The sequence below is a fragment of the Pelophylax lessonae genome (genome assembly GCF_965119305.1).
Source record: "Pelophylax lessonae genome assembly, chromosome: 5".
Lineage (NCBI taxonomy): Eukaryota > Metazoa > Chordata > Amphibia > Anura > Ranidae > Pelophylax > Pelophylax lessonae.
The window spans coordinates 395,978,751-395,999,787 of NC_138772.1; positions in this window are offsets into that span (position 1 = coordinate 395,978,751).

Sequence of the window (21,037 nt, forward strand, 5' to 3'; positions counted from 1 at the left end):
GTCATTATAGGCAATGACTCCAATGTTGTTGCTAATTTTATTTTCTGCATTTTTAATGGATCAGACCCAGTGAGGCACATTTACTAAAGAGACAGACACTCTTTACTCAATGAATCATGTGAAAATTCACTTCAATATCCAGTTATCCTGTGCTGATTAACTAAGTAAGCTATTTTCACATGATTGGATAATTGAAGTGAATCTTCACACTTATTTTGTGTAAACGTTTGCAAATTCTTTAGTAAATTAGCCTTAGTGGGGTTGATTTTTTTAAAGGCAAAAAGACTGTTCCTTTTGCAAGGGAAGTTGCAATTTGCAAGAGAATTTTCCCCAGAGCTTAATGAATAAGTATGTACCTTACAGCTGAGTCTGTCGTGCAGAGGGAGGCCTCTCGTACAGCCCCAGATCAGGGACCACTGACGATGCGACAGTGGCCACTAAAGCAACTGGTATGAAAGCCTGTGTAGTTTTCCGCTGGTTGCAGTGGTGGATAGCTGGAACAGCAGATGGCAGCAGGAACAGCAGACCCTGGGCTAGCAGACAGAAGGCAGCAGTAGACAGTTGCTGATTGCACCAGCGCGAACTAGGCAGAGTGCAAGCAGGCAGATGAACAACTGGATGTGAGGTCAAACAAGCTAAGTCAGCAACAGACTATCAGGTACAGGCATGGAAGGCAGGCAGAGAATCATCAGGATACAGGCAGAGGTCAGCAACTCAAGATTGGGCAGAGGAGCAGAAGACAGAGTAAAGTCCAGGGACAAGCCAAGGTTGGGGCAGGTAGCATTCAAGTGAGGTCAGAAGCAAATCAAATCAAAGAAGTCAGCAGAATCAGCTACAGGAACACAGGTACAGCTACAGATCAGAAAGCAATGGACTAGTGCAGCTGGTGCACTTATATAGGCCACTTGGCACCAGTGTCAATGGTGAATGTGCTTGTGTGAATATATGTGCACTTGTGAACTGGAGAGGGCAGCACCTGTGCGTTTGCATGTGTCTCTGAACTTCAGCAGCGCTATGGCCAGCGCATTCCTGACAGAGGCGAAGCTCTGATGACATCATCATCCAATCATGTGCAAGCAAATTGCTTTTTTTTTGTCCTTACATGTCATTGGGTTTTCTTTGCTATGGTAAATTCCCCTGCATCTAACAAATCAACCCTAGTGTGTTTGTAACTTCGAGGAAAGCTGACACTCAATGAGAAATCGAACCAATCCCAGTTTTACATATATCATAAAATATATGCACTTCATGTTGTTTGAAATGACCAGATTCACCTGGGACTCTTGTATTAGTTTTGTGTAATGCAATTATTCTACTTAGCGTATGTTGTGTCTAGACAAGAACAGGCTTCTAAATTAGACACATAACTCAACAACCAAAAGAACGCTGTGGTTGGAATATAAACTTTTATCTTTTTGTCTTCTATATGTGTATGCAACATTTTACTTCTAACACTTTAATCAGGTGGTTTGAGCTGCCAGGAATTATATATGGAATATTGAATTATCTCAGCTATAAGTATAGCATATTTGACATGATAATTTATTTTCATAGCTCCACATGCTATGTGGGATCCATTAGGACAAAGAGCTGCCATAGATCATCGACACTAAAATAGTTAATCAACATAACCTGTAATTGTTTATTTCATTGGTTTCAATAAATCCCATGTTAAATGAAATCTATATTAACCTACATAAATATAGCTTAAATCTTCAATACCACTGTACTAATATATGCAGGTTAACCTTTAGTATGCAACAATTACTCACATTTCTATGATATGCAGCCATCTAACATATGGCTAGTGAACCACACACTGTCCCACTTACAGCACCGAGTGTCCCTGATACATTCTGAACACCTGTTGCTTTATCAGGGGCTCCAAATGTCGTATTTGTGAGTGGGAGTTTAACAAATAAAATGTCAATGTTTTATGAATAAATTTCTGTCTATTTAATATCGCTCACATATTGCAAATAGCAGTGCTTGTGCAGACGCCACAGTTAGATCATTTTTCACAGAATGTTGGCTACTGAAATGTTATATTGTCTTTTGGGAACACAAATATGTACATTGTCCTATGAATATCTCTTCTCTTTGTGTCATTGCTTGCCCATAATGCATAAAAGTGACTAAAATAAAGTGATCTTTTTTTTTTTTTTTTTCACCAACCAGTAAACCTAAACCACATATATGGTTTGGTGGAAGACCTTTTAATAATAAGATAATAATAATAATAACATTTACATATATATATATATATATATATATATATATATATATATATATATATATATATATATACACAGTATCTCACAAAAGTGAGTACACCCCTTACATTTTTGTAAATATTGTATTACATCTTTTCATGTGACAACACTGAAGAAATGACACTTTGCTACAATGTAAAGTAGTGAGTATACAGCTTGTATAAAAGTGTAAATTTGCTGTCCCCTCAAAATAACTCAACACACAGCCATTAATGTCTAAACCGCTGGCAACAAAAGTGAGTACACCCCTAAGTGAAAAAGTCCAAATTGGGCCCAAAGTGTCAATATTTTGTGTGGCCACCATTATTTTCCAGCACTGCCTTAACCCTCTTGGGCATGGAGTTCACCAATGCTTCACAGGTTGCCACTGGATTCCTCTTCCACTCCTCCATGATAACATCATGGAGCTGGTGAATGTTAGAGACCTTGCGCTCCTCCACCTTCTGCTTGTGGATGCTCCATAAATGCTTCTTAGGGTTTAGGTCTGGAGACATGCTTGGCCAGTCCATCACCTTACCCTCAGCTTCTTTAGAAAGCCAGTGGTCGTCTTGGAGGTGTCGTTATTATGTAGGAATACTGCCCTGCGGCCAGTCTCTGAAGGGAGGGGATCATGCTCTGCATTAGGTTGTCACAGTACATGTTGGCATTCATGGTTCCCTCAATGAACTGTAGCTCCCCAGTGCCGGCAGCACTCATGCAGCCCCAGACCATGACACTCCCACCACCATGCTTGACTGTAGGCAAGACACACTTGTCTTTGTACTCCTCACATGGTTGCCGCCACACACGATTGACACTATCTGAACCAAATAAGTTTATCTTGGTCTCATCACATCACAGGACATGGTTCCAGTAATCCAGTAAAAAGTAAGTCCTTAGTCTGCTTGTCTTCAGCAAACTGTTTTCTGGGCTTTCTTGTGCATCATCTTTAGAAGAGGCTTCCTTCTGGGATGACAGCCATGCAGACCAATTTGCTACAGTGTGCGGTGTATGGTCTGGGCACTAGCAGGCTGACCCCCTCCCCCACCCATTTAACCTCTGCAGCAATGCTGGCAGCACTAAACGTCTATTTCCCAAAGACAACCTCTGGATATGACGCTGAGCACATGCACTCAACGTCTTTGGTCGACTATGGCGAGGTCTAATCTGAGTGGAACGTGTCCTGTTAAACCGCTGTATGGTCTTGGCCACCATGCTGCAGCTCAGTTTCAGGGTCTTGGCAATCTTCTTATAGTCTAGGCCATCTTTATGTAGAGCAACAATTCTTTTTTTCAGATCCTCAGAGAGTTCTTTGCCATGAGGTGCCATGTTGAACTTTAAGTGACTAGTATGAGAGAGTGAGAGTGATAACACCAAATTTAACACACCTGCTCCCTATTCACAGCTGAGAACTTGCAACACTAACAAGTCACGTGACACCAGGGAGTGAAAATTGCTAATTTGGCCCAATTTGGACATTTTCACTCAGGGGTGTACTCGATTTTGTTGCCAGCGGTTTAGACATAAACGGCTGTGTGTTGAGTTATTTTGAGGGGACAGCAAATTTACATTGTTATGCAAGCCGTACACTCACTACTTCACAGTACATTGTAACAAAGTGTAATTTCTTCAGTGTTGTCACATGAAAATATATAATAAAATGATTACAAAAATCTGAGGGGTGTACTCACTATTTCAAGATACTGTATATGCAGGATTAATAACATATAAGCAACCAAAACAATAAGAGAAGTGCAGCGCTAATGCATTTGTCAGTTGATTTGATGTCACAGTATGTTCACACATCAACGCTGTGTAATAATAGCTGATACAAGAGGAGAAAGGGGTGTCCAAAAGAAGCCGTAACCAACACCCATTCACACTGCCTCTTACGTCATAATGTGGACCCCCAACAAGGAAGGTCAATCGAGCACTGTCAGAGCAATCCTTTTTGTGTTTCATCATAAATTAAGTTGTCAGGGGCATGGCCAGTGCACAGCATCGTACAGTATTCATAGGACAACCCGGCGAAGTGGTTATGTTAATGATTACGCAACAATCCTAGACAGTGCACGGGAAAACACTTGTGATATTCAGAAGAAGATCCAAAATAAACAAACGATGAATGGATGAATACGTTTCTTTGAGTGAAATCAGGAACATGAATACACATTACCACACCGGGTCCCTATTAAGTAGGAGTGTCAGATGGATGGTGCCAGGAATGTCAAACGCCGTAGTAAACAGAGATGGTGGCTGTAGGAGAGCCACACCAGACTCACCTGACGCAAGGATAAGCCGTCACTGCAGTGCACAGGGCACTCGTGCGGTGTCCAGAAGAAGTAAAGCCGCTCATCTGACAGGAACCAGTGTGGAGCACAAGCATCCCCATTGCCGTGGCTACGCGTTTCATGCGCATGCGCTTTATCAAGACTTATCCCATGCTTTTGGCTGGCAGCAAGAATACACTGACTTTTTGTTATATTGGAGTGCAATTGTGTTTACCCTCCCGCACAGGTGTTACATAGAGAACGCCTGGGACATTTTGTTTTGATGTTAATGATTGTGTCTCACTGGCAGGACAGGGAGGAAACACTCCACCCCTTCAGTTAAACATGTGTGAGCCATGCGGTCCATACACAGGAAACAGTACCATCGAGCCTCATACTCAAGGGGGACACACAGGCCAAAAACACACATTATCAATGATAAAAAGCCAGTCCAAAACATGATACTAAAGGACTATCAGTTGCTAACCCAATTAATAAAGGAAAACAACTCAAAACAAAAATAGAAATGAGATTAAAAAAACTGCACACTGGGACGTGGCTTCATCTTGTGGTCAGAAACCATATTACCATACAGATCCAAAAACTTATATTAAGATAATAAAAACAAATACAATTAAAAAACTAAAGAATATGAAATACATTACTTTATTAATTAATCAACCAGCCAATTAAAATAAAAAAATATGTAATAGTCCATACAGCCTAATAGATAAATCTAATAAAAATAAAAATGAGGAAAATATTAAAGTAAAAATAGCGTACACATACACAAATACAAAAAATATTTTATGCAGATGAATAAAAATGTATAAAATATATATATAAATCTTTAAGAACAATTATTTCAGCTATTACTAATAAACGCATTCTTGTCCCATTCAACATTCATTCTGAACGAGACATAAGTCTTGGCTGAGTAAATCCACCAAGTCTCTAGCTTTGAGATCTCCCTAGCCATATTACTGGTAAATCTGTCTATATCCAAAAGTAAAGTACTCTTCAGGTTCTTATTGTGGTGTAAGGCATAATGTTTCAAAACACTGTGGTTTGGGTAACCTTTTCTAATATTTGCTTCTAGCTCATTGAGTCTAGTTTGGAGCATACATTTAGTGCGCTCAATATATTATTGGCCCCATGGACAACAAATAGAGTAAACCACAATCTTTGAGGTACAAGTAATGAATGATTTAATAGTAAAACTTCTGTGCGTGGCATTGGACTCAAAAGTGCAGGCTTTCCTAGATTTTTGAGCATTCACTAAACATATAGGGCATTTTCTACAAGGAAAAAAAAAAACACTCATATTTTGAGAAAAGGAAGATCTTCGATAACATTTGGAGCTACCTGTAATCTTAAAGGGGGAGCCCCCCCCCCCTATATACAACAGGGTTTTTTTGGGGGAGTAACAGCCCCAGCACTCATGTCATTATGTAGAACCCCCCAATTCTTCCGTAAAATCCTCCTGACTGCATAATGCCGATTCTAATAGGTGATAAAAAAAGCAAAATCAAAAGGTTTTGAAATTCTAATTATCCTCGGTGCAAGCATGTCATCTCTATGTCTTTCATCAGCACAGATAAGTGCCTGTTGCAACTCAATAGGGTCACATCCTTTTTCCAGAAACCTCAACTTCAAAGTCTCAGACTCACACAAGAAATCCTTGAGATTGGTACAGTTTCTTTTGAGTCTGAGAAATTGACTTTTAGGAACGGACCTAAGCCAGGCTGAATGGTGGCAACTCCCTTTGTCAATGAAACCATTCCTACCAGTCTCTTTGAAGAAGGTTGAGGTAATGATCCTAAAATAAATAAAAAGAAATAAAGCAATATTGATTAATTTTATATTCACTGGTGTCATGTGTTAACACTGATTGCTTGCTGCCTTGAATATATATTTTGTTTTGATTATTGTGGTTTTGCGCTGATTACTACACGCTTTTTGAGGTAATGATCCTCCCCTCACTAACTCTCACGCTCAGATCCAAAGAATCTCTGTATTACTGTATTCATGCTGTAGGGAGATACCCCTATGATTGGTCTTAAGGTCAGCAATAAAGCTATCAAACGACTCCCCACTACCATCCCACAGGAGAAGGATGTCATCTATATACCTCCTCCATAGTAACAACTGGGGCTAGATTGACTGTAGATGACAACCTCTTCCCAGTTGGCCATGAACAAGTTGGCCATTCTGGGTGCAAATTTAGCCCCCTTGGCCCCTCCTCTGCTCTGCAAATAATAGGACCCACCAAACCAAAAATAATAGTGTCCCATGCTAAAATCCAACAGAGACAAAGCAAATTGGCATTGCATATAATGGAGGGTCTCATCCCTTTGTAGAAAATTGTTCACAGCTTTGCGGCCATGTGTGTGAGAAATCACCATAGATAATGAGGCTATGTCTGCTGTGGCCAAGATATAGCTATCCTTCCATTCTATTGTTTGTAAAACATTAATAACCTGGGTAGAACCCCTCAGGTATGATGAAGTTTGCAACACCAAAGGTTTTAGGAAATGGTCAACATATTTACCTACCCTGGAAGTCACTGAATCAGTCCCACTTATGATTGGCCTACCAGGGGGGTTCTGTAGACTTTTACGAATTTTTGGCAAAAAGTAAATTACTGGTACTCTGGACACTACAGGGACTAAAAAGCCCCTTTCTTTCTCAGTAATAACCTTCTTCTAAAAGCCGGCCTCTACTAACTTAGCTTATTATTTTTATACCTAAAAGTGGGATTACCGCCAAGAGGGGCATATGAGTTCTGGTCCGACAATAACCTGGCCATCTCAGCATTATAGGCATCTCGATCCAAAATTACAATGCCCCCACCCTTATTGGCACCACAATGTCATTACATTTTTTATGGGTTTCCAAACCTCTCTTAAACCTCATATCCTTTCTTTTTTTCTCTAGCCTAAGTTTATCCAAGGTGCAAACTACCAAATCCCTGAATACAGAGACGGAAGGCGCCACCTTCCCAGGTGGATTGAATAAAGAGGCATTGGGCAAAGGTATTTCTCATTTCTGTAGAAGCCATTTGTTCAGTGCAAAAGGATTAGTAATTGCATATTGTTTTATTTTTGTTTTTTTTTAAACTTCAAGTTTATTACATTTTTACAAATTGTTTACAGCACATTTTGCATAAGTTATTGATTACATGTTATACAGCCTAAGAAAAGTGAAAATAGCATCACAGGTCAAGTCTGGAGCAAGCAATTAACAAAGAACAAGTGCAGTAATATAGTTAAAGAAGGATATAATAACCAGTTACACATAATGCACAAAGGTAAAGGTCAAGTAAACTTCATCAAACTCAAGATATTAGAAAGGTGGTCTAAGCGGTGATGTGCTCACCTTCGCGGCACGCAGGTCCAGGCATAGGTCATGAGTACCCACACACTCCTCCACATTCCCACTTATGTAGAAATAATACTGCTGGATATTTTACTAAGCATTTTGTTACCACATTATACACCATTATAAAAACATTCAAGTGGTTTCACAGGTACCAACCATAGCTGCCCACCCACCCCATACCGTGTTAAATTTTAAACCCTCTTGCTTCATAAGTTATTTTGTATAACGGTAATACCTGATTAATCAGGTTCTTCCAGAAATTGATAGAAACCCTCTCAGAATGAATCCACTGCATCTCCACCATCTTTCTGGCATAGAATGAAAGGAGTCTAAGGAATTGTTTTTAACTAGATCGAAGATCTATATCCTCTAGGATCCCCAATATGCACCACTTAGGATTGCACACATTGGGGAGATCAAAGTGTGAGGAAATAAATTGCATTACTTGAGACCAAAAGGACCTTATTTTATCACAACTCCACAACATGTTCAAGGGATTCCCTTGTGTGCTATGACATTTATGACACTCCGTACTGTCCCTCCTCTTCATTAGAAATAATCTATGTGGGGTATAATATTTTCTATGAAAGATGCAAATTTGAATCAACCTGTCCCTGGCTGAAATTGCTGTTGTGAAGTAGATGTTAAGTAATTCTTCCCAATTATCCTCAGATAAATTCGGAATGTGTCTCGTCCACCCAACCCATAAGGTGTCCAATCGGGACGGTACACCCCGGATTTAAATACTATAGTAAGAGCTGATTAGTTTGGAGTGAATGTCTGTAATAGCTCCTTCTCCAGTAATGAATTGGCAAGGCACACCATTCCCGGCTCAAAAGTACACCGAGGCCGCACGCCTCAATTGAAGGTATCGGAAATACCATGAGTTGGGGATCAGAAAGTCTTGTTTAAATTGGATAAATGTTTTAAAGGCTCCATTATTGTATAGTTGGTGGGTGTATTTGAAGCCCTTCCTAGCCCAGAGTGTAGCATTCTGGGAATCATGAAAGTGTGCAAGAGTGGGATTGTACCATAGGGTTGATTCAGTGAAAAAGATTCTGAAGAACTGTGCAGTATAGATTTACACCTAACATAAACCCTGAGGAAGGTCTCTAACAACTCTGCTCTCTCAAAGGGAGAAACTGAACGTCTATATATCAAATTCGTTAGCGTTTCATAGGAGGACACCACCTCAGTCTCAGCCACCGTGGCTGCGTTGTTCAGTTGCGGGAAAAGCCACCAGTGTATATACACCAATTTTGAGGCATAGTAATAAAGGCGTAAATTTGGCAAGGCCAGTCCTCCTCTTGATATTGGTTGTTGGAGCATGGCAATTGAGAGTCTGGGTCCCTTAGGGTACTATAGGAATGAGGAGAGAACAGAGTCTATTTCCTTGAAAATCTTATTAGGGATAAACACTGGACAGTTAGCTAGGATATATAGGAACTTAGGTAAAATAACCAGTTTGAACAGATTCACCCTCCCAGCAAGAGTCAACGGCAGATGCTTCCAGTGATCTATTTTAGACTGAAAGAGGGCTATGCAAGGAAGAAGATTATTAGCTATATACATAGAAAGAGGTTGCTGCACCTGAACACCAAGATATTGGAAGGACATGGTGACCCGCAATGGGCACTCCATAGGTAGGGAAAGAGAGGTGTCCAAGTCCACTGGGAATAGACTCGACTTGGATCAATTAACTGTGAAGCCTGAGAAAGATCCAAAATCCTGAATAGTTTTGAGTACCTTCATAATTGAATTTTGCAGGTAACTCTAAGGAAAGGGAAATTGGGGCGTGATCTGATATGGCAATTTCGTGAATCTCAGAATTTCAAATGGAGATCAGGAGTGCAAAAAATATAATCCATTCTTTCCAGAGAGTTATGTGGAGGGGAATAAAAAGTAAATTCTCTGTCAGTGGGGTAGTAAGGCGCCATGTATCGGTCAGACCGAGAGTCGGTATCATGGTAGCCAACGGGGTTTCCCGTAGGTGAGATGGTGCAAACGTCAAGGGGGGTACGTCTTTGTGGGATTTACAGTCCTCAGTCAGACTCATCATTTAAAATTTCCTTCTATTATGTGCGATGACAACGGGTTTTGGAGAAGCCATTTAGCTGTTTGAAAGAAGAAACTAGCGTTTGGTGAGTTTGGTGCATAGACGTTGGATATTTGTGTCTCTTGGGATGGAATTTTAAGGAGAGCTGTTACCTTACAGCCTAAATCATCACACAAAAAAGATTGTATAGTGCATGGAAGGTTTTTATGTACAAATATGATAGCGCCTGCTTTGCGGTTAACGGTGGGGGAGCCAATCACTTCACCAACCAACATCTTTTTTAAGAACCGAAAATCTGGCTCAGTCAAGTGTGTTTCCTGTAACAGGGCAATATCAGTTTTGAGATGCTTAAGGTGGCGTAAAATCATCATACGTTTATTGGGAGATCTGAGACCTTTGACGTTCCAGGATGTTATAATTAAGGGGGCCATAATACCGTACAGTAAGTATCGTTTATAGAGTTTTCATCGAAATGGGCTCAACCTATTAAGAAGCCTAAGTAAAAAGGGGAGGAGACCTGTAGGTATCGAAAAGCTAACATCTGCTGGGTGTAAGTACAATGACCAAGGATGTGATGATGTGCATATGCTGGGGTATCGGGAACATCCCTTCACCCAGAAAAGCAAAAAGAAAAAACTCTTTAAGGACTTCACTTCTTTCTGCATGCGGAGGAGGGTGTCAGAGTGGTCCCATAAGCCCTGAATGCCACATGCAGAAGAAATGAAGCATGTCAGGGGTGTGTGATTAACTGATCATGTGAACCCCAAAACAGGAAAAAAAAGAAGAAAATGTTTGAGCGTGTAACATGAACCAGATAATGACATAACTTAAGTAAAAAACGAATGCGTTAGGCCTAAAACAAACAAGGCAAGATAATTTCTAAGACAAGAAGGCTAGACAATATAACATAGCCGCTTAACCAATAACCATAGCATATCCACTTTCTAGGTCTGGAGTGTGGGCTAGCGTCCATCTGGTGGAATCGCGACAAGTCTTAGCCGGATTCAGTGGATCAGTCTGCGGGTAGAAGAGGTGCCATATTTTACTTTTTTGGAGGCCCCTTTAGTGGGTGTAACCTGAGCCTTGCGGAACAGAGAAGCCTTCCTAGCGGGAGAGGAGCTATCTTCCATGGGGACTTGGCTGGAGGATAAGGAGTGTAATGCCTCAGAGGGAGAGTGGAAAGAGAGGTCTCCATCTGGATTTGTTATGTGGAGTATAAAAAAGGGGGGAATAAAGGGAACAATAAGGGGAATGGAACTTTGAGTGAGGTCAGTCATTTGCTAAATATCAAAAACAATATGGAATATCAATATTTCATAGAGGGTACAATAATGTAAAGATAGACATACACAAATCAGGAACTAAACATGAAGTATATAAATTCATATAAATATATTTTTCCAGTAAATTCAGTAAATGAATAAATTTGTCAATGCATTGTATATGTAAACAACATGTAATCAGTCTTCAAATGGTCTGTCTTTATATCTTCTAGGCTCTACGCGTTTCGTGGCTCAACGTCCCCTCATCAGGAGCTAATTAAAACTTTGAATCTATAAACCAACATTAAGACATACGAATATCAGATATATGTAGGAAATATAACAACTTGCTCCAATATAAGATATGCAGAACTCAACTACTTACTAGGATCAACCAAAAACTCTGAGAGAGAGAAAAAAACCCCAATAGCGACTGTCTAACCCGGGGGTGAGGCGGGTGTAATTCCCGAGGCCAGAACATGGGAAGAAAGAGATGGAGGGGTAGCTGGAGAGGTTGCAGAAGGGGACAGGCAAGGACATTGCATAAATGAGCAGAAGATGAGGGAACCCATCGTGACTAGAATGTTCTGAAAAAAAATTCAGTTTGAAAAATTATTAATTTTGCTGTGTATTCATCATACTTAATGTGTGATTATATATGAAAGTATATCATCAAGTGAAAAACAAATTGTAGTCATGTGTGTTGAGTCAGGTCAAAAACAAACTGCCATAATACAAAAAAGATGTAAATAGATACCCACAGTGTTGCAAATAAAGAAGGAGTAAAAAATAGTGTGCCAGAGTGGTAAGGAAACAAAGTTAACATCAAAAAAGGATAAAAGAGGTTAGACCAATCAAGTATCCCGTGCGTGAAAGCCAACATCAAAAAAGGAAAAAAGAGGTTAGACCAATCAAGTATCCCATGCGTGAAAGCACAAAATAAAAAAAATAAAAAAAGTGAGAAGTGTTGCAAAAGACATCTTACCAACAGTTGAGTAAGGTAGTGATCATTCTAAGCAAGTTTTAATTAGCTCCTGATGAGTGGACGTTGAGCCACGAAATGCGTAGAGCCTAGAAGATATGAAGACAGACCATTTGAAGACTGATTACATGTTGTTTACATATACAATGCATTGACTAATTTATTCATTTACTGAATTTACTGGAAAAATATATTTATATGAATTTATATACTTCATGTTTAGTTCTTGATTTGTGTATGTCTATCTTTACATTATTGTACCCTCTATGAAATATTAATTAAATAATTTTTTATTTTTGATATTCCATATTGTTTTTGATATCTACCAAATGACTGACTTCACTCAAAGTCCCATTCCCCTAGGTCTAGTCATTATTTACACTACAGATCATGTCCCTATTTTAATTTGTTATGTGAAGTGTCGCAGGCTAGGCCAGTGTGAATTTGATTTGTTGTTGGAATAGATTTGTGCAGAAATAAGAGAAGGCTTTGAGTCTTCTGGAGACCTCTGCTGAATAATCGGCATAAAGGAGCAGGTTATGTTCTTCAATCTGTAGTGAGCGCCGTTACCTGAATTTTAGCAGAATAAGGTTTTTGTCTGCATAATTAAAAAATCTTGCTATGACCGGTCTTGGGTTTTTCCTATTTGTAGACAGCTGTCCAATTCTATGTGCTCTCTCCACTGTACAGGAAATGTTCAACCCTAGGGCAGCAGGTATGGCTGAGGAGCATAGAGGCTAGAGAGTCAGGCTTAATAGACTCAGGGCCCCCACAATGCGTAGGTTATTTCTTCTCAACCTATTTTCTAGGTCCTCAATTTTGTCTTGAAGTAATTGCAATGCCTGATCATGGGATTGTAAATATCTGCTATTCTGTAAAGATTATTTCTCTAGGGATAAAATCCTCTGCTCTGCCTCTTGAATCTGTTGTTTGTGGGAGGTAAGCTCCCTGTGGATCTGGGCCATGCCTTGTGTCACAGCAGATTCTACCGCTGTTTTGAGAGTGGGGGCCAAGTTTGCGGCAACAGCTGCAGCAATTTGAGCATGAGCAGGGTCTGGGTGTCCTCCTGTGTCTGCTGCTAGTGCCAGTGTGTGAGTCACAGGGGGGGACATCTCTCACCTCCTCACTGTTCGCAGGGTGAGTCACGTCAGTCACGCTGTTCTCCTCTGCGAGGCCTGCAGTGCAGTGGTGGTCTGGAAGTGAGGGCTGCTGTGACCACAATCTCTCCAAATAACGGTCCATGTCCGTGCCCGGAGTCATTGCCGGTGCGGTGAGTGGAGCGGCCAGGCTGAGAATACCCCCGGGCAGTATTTTTATGCTGTTTATCGGTGGGCGCAGCGGGAGCCAAGCTCATTAACTCCTGCCCCATGGAGTGCCGGAACCGGAAGTTGTGGGTCTGACAAGTAGAGTAGCATATCGTCCGCATAAAGCAAGACCCGTTCCTCTAAGGTGTCTATCCGCATACCCTGCACCTCCATGGTGTGCTTAAGTAATTGGGCCAGTGGTTCTATAGCAAGCGAGAACAGTAAAGGGGATAATAGGCATCCTTACGGCGTACCTCAATGGATTTGTAGAAGTTTGGATATGTTGCCATTTATGCGGAGACAAGCTAGTGGTGGCCTGTCATACAAAATTTTAATCCAGGCGAGAAAGACTCTCCCCAAGCCAGACTTCTGCAGCACATAGAACAGTTAGGGCCACTCCACTGAATCAAAGGCCTTCTGCGTGTCAAGCGCCAACACTGCTCTAGGTGAGGAGGAAGTATTTGGAGCCTGGATGTTAGTGAACAATCTACGGATGATAGTATATGTTGAGCGACCTGGAATAAAACCTGTTTGATCAGCTTCAATAATAGCCATGATCACCTTATTAAGCCTTAATGCAAGAATCTTAGACAAGATTTTGAGATCTATATTAATTAGTGAGATTGGTCTATAGGAATTGCAATACATTAAATCCTTATTCAGCTTTGGAATCAAAACTATGAGGGCCTCACACAACGACTCCAGCAACTGGCCAGTTAGATCGATAAATGGCTAGAAGACGGGGCAGCAAAAGATTCTTTTGTGTCAGGTACCATTCCACCAGGAAGCCATCTGGTCCCGGGGTTTTATGTTTGGGGAAAGTTTTGAGTGCAAGCTCTATTTATTCTATATTGATTATTTCTTCTAGAAGGGAGCTCTGAGCCTGAGTAAGTCTACGAAATGGAACGGTGTCTACGTATTCATACAATTCGGGGGGGGGGTATAATGTGCCTGAGAGGTGTAAAGGTCAGTATAAAATTGGAAGAAGGACTGCATTATTCCTTCTTTTGATGAATGAGGCTAATTATTTTGATCGAAAATAGTGGCAATGGTGACAGTGTCTGGAATGGACTTTGCCAAAAAGGCCAGCAGCTGCCCAGTTCTATCCCCTGATTCAAAAATTATCTGTGACTGATACAAAAGCTTCTTCTGGGTCTTACCTACCAGGAAAAGTTCATAGTTTCTTTGAGATGATTTCCACAATTGGTATTTCTCAGGGGTAGGGTCCAGGAGATATAATCTTTCAGCTTGACTCAAAGCATCTGCCAGCTCCTCTATGTTTGCATTAACAGCTTTCTTAAGCGCTGTAACTGCCTTCATGTAAGCTCCTCTCATTACTGCTTTAAAGGCGTCCCAATGGACCGGATCAGAGACCTCCCTCTCGTTTTCAACCCAAAAATGCAAAATAGCTTCAGTGCACTCACTCAAAACCATAGGTTCCACCAACCAGTACGGGCTCCAGTGCCATACTGCCTGTGTTGCTGGTCTGGCCACCAATAGATCCAACTCCAGGGGAGAATGATAAGAAATTGCTCTGGGTAAATAACTCAGCAGTGAGTTTAGGAAGTAAATCTGGGGTTACAAAAAACATATCCAGCCTGGAAAAGGATCCATGAGAGTCAGAGTAACAAGAGTATTCCCTCCGCATGGGATATTTCCAGTGCCAGGTCTCCACCAAATTGTATGCTGCCGCCCAATCAGCCAGGCCTCTCTGAGAACACGCTGTACAGTATAGTCTATCCAAGACAGGATCCAACACAGCGTTAAATTTTCCACGTACAATGATGGCCCCTTGAGTCACAGAGAGGACGGTCAGCATACAGTCATGTAGGCGTTGCATCTCAATAGGTGGGGGAAGATACAGGTTTACAATCATGAATAGTTGGTTCAACACTAAAACATAGCACCCAGAGCAGTCAGTTTTCACCTCTACAATCTGCACTGGGCAATCTTTGGTAATCAATGTGGATACCCCCCTGGAGTATGTTGAGTATTTAACATGAAAGGCATGAGCAATACTGGGCCTCTTCAACGCTCTCGTTCTGGAGCCCATCAAGTGGGTCTCCTTAAGAAGGAGGATGTTAGCTTTTGTGCGTTTAAAATAATCAAATACCAAGGACCTTTTATTTTAGAGTTCAGACACCAGACATTCCAGGTTAGTAGTTTAAGACTCATGACTTAGCTCTACAAAAAAATGGTATACATAAAGATCCCAACCCAAAGTGCGCGAGGACATACTTACCTATATGGAAGGAGTGTGTGAGCAATAACCTCTTCATGACCGCATACACAGAAAGGAATAGACCACCTTTGTAAAGTCCACTTCTAGAAAAAATAAACAGGAATTAAAAACAGCAAGTAACAGTCGCCCCCCTCACCCCTCACTACTCGCCCCCTCACCACCTCACCCAGTACTCTGCTAAAAAAAAGTACAGAGAGCTTTGTCCAATGAACTTCAACATCCCTTGGGGGCATAACTATGCCAGATTCAACCTAGTCAGAGGGAAATCTTCCCAGCTAAAGTATAACTCAAAACTGTGAGGCACACAATAAAGTCAAAGTGAGAAATTCAAAAAGGAAATAAGGTGCAGTGCGAGCTAAAGTAGTAGAACCTTTACAAAACAGTGTATCCGTTAAACAGCTCCTGCTGTGCATGTCATAATCTCAGGGCTCCAAGGGGCAAAAAAGTTATCAAACTAAACATTGGGAAAAGCATCATAGGTCTTGGAGCCTATGAGAGGCCCAAGTATGAGTTTCCAGGGGTAGCTGGCAGAAGTAGGCCAGAAGAGGACCTCAGCCCAGTCCATCGAGCCACTCCGAGGCCTCATTCGGGGAGAGAAAGAAGTGGACCTTGCCATCATTGATCACCTGTAGTTTGGCTGGATACAGCATACTATAGCCAAGTTGTTTGTCTCGAAGCTGACATTTAACCGCATTGAAGGCAGTTCTCTGCCTCTGAGTAGTTGCCAAATAGTCTGGGAAGATAGAGATTCGATTAGCATTAAATTTGAGATCAGGATGATTACAGGCCGCTCGTAAAATATTTTCCTTGTCTCTGAAATTAAGCAGTTTTGCCAGCAGAGGTCTTGGGGGCACTCCTATGATGGAAGAGGGTGCATAGGGACCCAATGAGCCCTTTCAATAGTAAATAGTGAAGAGAGGTGCTCTGTCCCTATTGTAGATTTTAGCCAATTTTCCAGAAAATTCTTGGGGTCTCTACCTTCTGACTTCTCAGGAAAGCCAATGAAGCGTAGGTTGTTCCTGCGCATGCGGTCAACAAGATCTTCAAGTTTTGCGAAGTGCTCCTTTAAATCTCATTGTTGGGGTCTCATATTGGCAGTTAGAGGGTTAACCGTGTCCTCAAAATCACTAATGCATTGATCGGCTGTAGGAATTCTAGAACATATTTTCTGCATGTAATGTTTGACAATGGACAAGTCCAACCTGACTGTCTCTATCTCTGTAGTTAATGCAGCTTGGCAAGATTGTATAGCTTCCATAATGTGTTGCAGAGTGAGTCCATTATCCGTGGCCTCCTCCTCCCCCTCCCCCCTCCCCTGAGCAGGGTGTACAGCCAGCGTCCCCTCATCCTCTGTCCCCTCAAACTCCCATGGGTCGGACTCCTCGCCAGAGCACGGTGGAGACATGGAAGGCCTCTGCGATGTCACAGGTGTGTCCACAAAATGCTCCTTAATGGTTGCAGGGGGGCCTAGGCTTTGTTTTTATATTTCCTGACCTGTTGGGCAGTGTTGGTATGCGAGTTCCCCCCCTGCATGGCATGCCTCTGGTTATCTCTAGGCAGTAGTGATGGCTGCGAGGGGGAGCCAGTGCCATCTTGGGAGTCCTCGCAGCCAGACCAGAGTGGGGTGGCATCTGAGGATTTTGGCCCCTGGGAGACGATTTTTACCATGTTTCAGGTACCGGAGTGTAGCTGGCAGAAAGCCCGATCAGGGTGTAATGAAAGCGGAGCAGGATCGTGGAAGGATCTCGTCAGGATCGAGAGGTGCCATCAGAGCTCTGAAGCTGCAATTCACATCTCCACCGCTAGCCACGCTCCCCAATTGCATACTGTTTAAAGTTCACCTTCCGGATAAATTTCTGTACATCAATAAATGTCTCAAATATATTTAAAGGTCTAGAGGGGGCAAATTGTAAATCTGGACTCAAAGCAAAATGTTCGTCATTGGATAACAGGGTTGTGCTTAAATTAAAAAGGCAAGGCCTGTCTTCAGACTTCAAACCCGTCTTTTTACTGTGGCATCAAATGGACTCACATATGCATTAGCGCTGCACTTCTCTTGTTTTTTTTGTTATGTTATGTATAAACATTGGCAAGTGGGGGCTTTCCTTACAAGGACACCTTAGCCTTGAATGAGAAAAGTGACAGTTTCTCTTTAAGGAGGTAAATGAATCAATTTGCAGTTCAACAAATGCCTATTTTTTTGTCTAGAATTTCAAGTGAATCTACAGGCCAAATAAAACATTACATATCAGATGCAGTCACTAAAGATAATAACTATACTTAACACAGTGGTTTCTGCCACATAGATTTATTATCTGTTCAACTTACCAGTAGATATGTTATTTTTTCACTTCTTTTAGGAGCTCAAGCTGTCCAGCAAATGTGACAGTTAGAAAGTTTGAGACAAACTATATAACACTGCCAGAGTACTTGCAGCAATTAGTTTTTATTCAATATTAATATAAATACTCTTGCTGTAACTGCCAAAAAGTGTTAGCTATAACTAAGGCTCATGCACACAGAATTTTTTTTTCTCCCCTATGATCCTGGCAGGAAAAAGCAGCCTAAAAATGTGCCTAAAGCCACGTTTTGCACATGCATTTAGACACGTTTAGGCGCATCAAGTGTTTGGACATGAATTGATTACTTGGCCAGAATATTAAAGCAGCAATAAACCTAAAATCAAACATTTATTATATTCAGCTTACCAATTCTTAGATGTGATGGCTGCAATATTTTTCTTTTTTTAGGCTTTCTTTCCTTTATTTTCATCTAGTAGTCTGGCCAGTAGGTCTGTTTATTTTAAAAAAAAAAGAACAAGCTGTTTTCCAGATGTATCAGTTTACAGGGATGATACAAACCATTTAACAATAGCAGGGATGCTTGAAATTATCACATTGTATTTATTTATGTAAAATCTTTATCCTAAATGGATAAAAAACGTTTGTTGTAACTGATTATAAAGTGTTAGCTGGAGTTTTGCTTCAATTTATTGTATATTTGAGTTGTAAAACTGCTAGTCCATTTACCATTATCCTCCCCTACTCCAGACTGACAATACTGCAGTCTGCTGTGTCCTCTTTTCTAATTCATCCGGAGTGAGGGCACTCTAATACAGGAGATGTGTTACTGGCTAGATCACCAGGTAAAAACAGAGGGAAAAAGCCTAAAAAAGGAAAACTAATGAAGCCACCACATCTAATAATTGGTAAGCTGCATATATTACATTTGGACCTAATACAGCTTTAACCAGTTGCCGACCAGTCACTGCAGTTTTTACTGCGGCAAGGTGGCTCGGCTGTGTGAATCGACGAACCTGTACGTCGGTCCCGCCTGGGGGTAGGGGGCGTCATCAGGTCCAGGCTGATGCTTTGTGGCCTGGACCTGCTGATCGGTTCTGGCGAATCACAGAACGTTCTGTGCCTGTGTAATGTAAACACAGGCATAAGAAATTATGCAATCTCCTCTCCTGGAGCCTTTTCGGTTCCAGCATGAGAGGAGAGAGCATCTACTCTGAGTACACAAGCACTACACTGACACCAGTACACATAGGCACATTTGTCACCCCCTGATCACCCCCCAGTTAACCCTTTCACTCCCTGTCACAGTGTCACTATATACAGTGTACAGATAATTAACAGATCACTGTATTAGTGTCATTGGTGACGCCAGTTAGTGTGAGCAGCAGTTAGTGGTAGATAGTGTCTGTCCCAGATAGGTTTAGGGTACTCGCCATATAGCCTCTAATAAAGCTTAAACCCCCTGATTACCCCCAGTTAGCGTTAACGTTGGTTAGTGTCAATCCAGGATAGCATTAGATTGCCTGCCACCTATTTAGTCATTCATTTTAACCGTTTTATTGCCAGTGACACACACACACACTAAAAACCTCTATTATTAGTAAAGTGCCTGAACGAATCAATATCTTTGATCAGATCAGAACTATACTAGCATCCCCAATAGTTTAATATAGTGTTCCTAAAACACAGCGTTAGCAGGATCAGCCCCGACACCTGCCAGCACCTGCATTTAGCCCCTCCATCCAGCCCCCAAGAAGTGCAGTATCAGCAGGTCACTGTCATTTCCGATACACAGAACACTAAACTACAGTGTTAGCAGAGTCAGGCCTAGCAGTTTAATTTTTTGGTAGTGGCTCAAACAATCCTTGACAACCAAGTGCTTTTTTACCTGTGAGTCACACTAGATCCCTTTAAATTTATTGGCCAAAATGTCCAAACAGAGGCACACTAGGGCAGAGAGGCCTAATCGATGCTGAACATTAGGTATGATCAAACTGTTCAAAAGTTTGGTTTGACCAGAACACCCGAACTTGCCGAAAGTTCGGCCCGGATTTCAGAACCCCATTGAAATCAATGGGACCCGAACTTCGGTAATCAAAAAACACCATTTTGAAGCCCTAACACCCAATAAATGCCCCTAAAAAGTGCCTAGGGTTCTGGGTCATGCCCCAGGGACTATTAATCACACAAAAAAAAAGTTCTTAAAAATTGTCATTTTTGATAGAGAGACAATTATTGAAAAAATGATTGAAAAAAAAATGAGATTTATTTGGATTTAGTGTCTGGGGGGTCTAAAAAGTGTACCTGTGAAGTTTCAGCTCTGTAGCATGTCCAGAACCAGAAAAAAAAGTTTGTTTGTATTAGAATTAATATAGAACAGGTTAGTAGCTTCGCTACTTTTACACCCGGCTTTTTGTTGCAGGCATTTTATTGGGCTTATTTGAGGACATGTTTGGAGTCAGGCATGACATCAGAACTTCTGTGTAGGGGTATATATACACACACACATGTATGTATATATACACATATATAGGTGTGAAAGTAGCAGAACCATATGCTTGCGCTAATGAAATAATTAACAGGCATATGTCTCCGCTCCTATCACACCTATATGTGTGTATGTGTATAAATACTTATAAGTGTGTGTGTATATATACCCCTATACAGAAGTTCAGATGTTATGCCTGCCTCCAAAGATGCCCCAAAAATGCCCAAAAAAACACCTGCGCCAAAAAAAACGCCCAGGTGTGTTGTTGCAGGCGTTTTTTTTGGGCATTTTTTGGGGGTCTTTGGAGGCAGGCATAACATCTGAACTTCTTTATAGGGGTATAGGGGAGACATATGCGCAAGCATAGGTTTCTGCTACTTTCACACCTATATATGTGTATATATACATACATGTGTGTGTGTATATATACCCCTACACAGAAGTTCAGATGTCATGCCTGACTCCAAACATGTCCTCAAAAAAGCCCTATAAACGCCTGC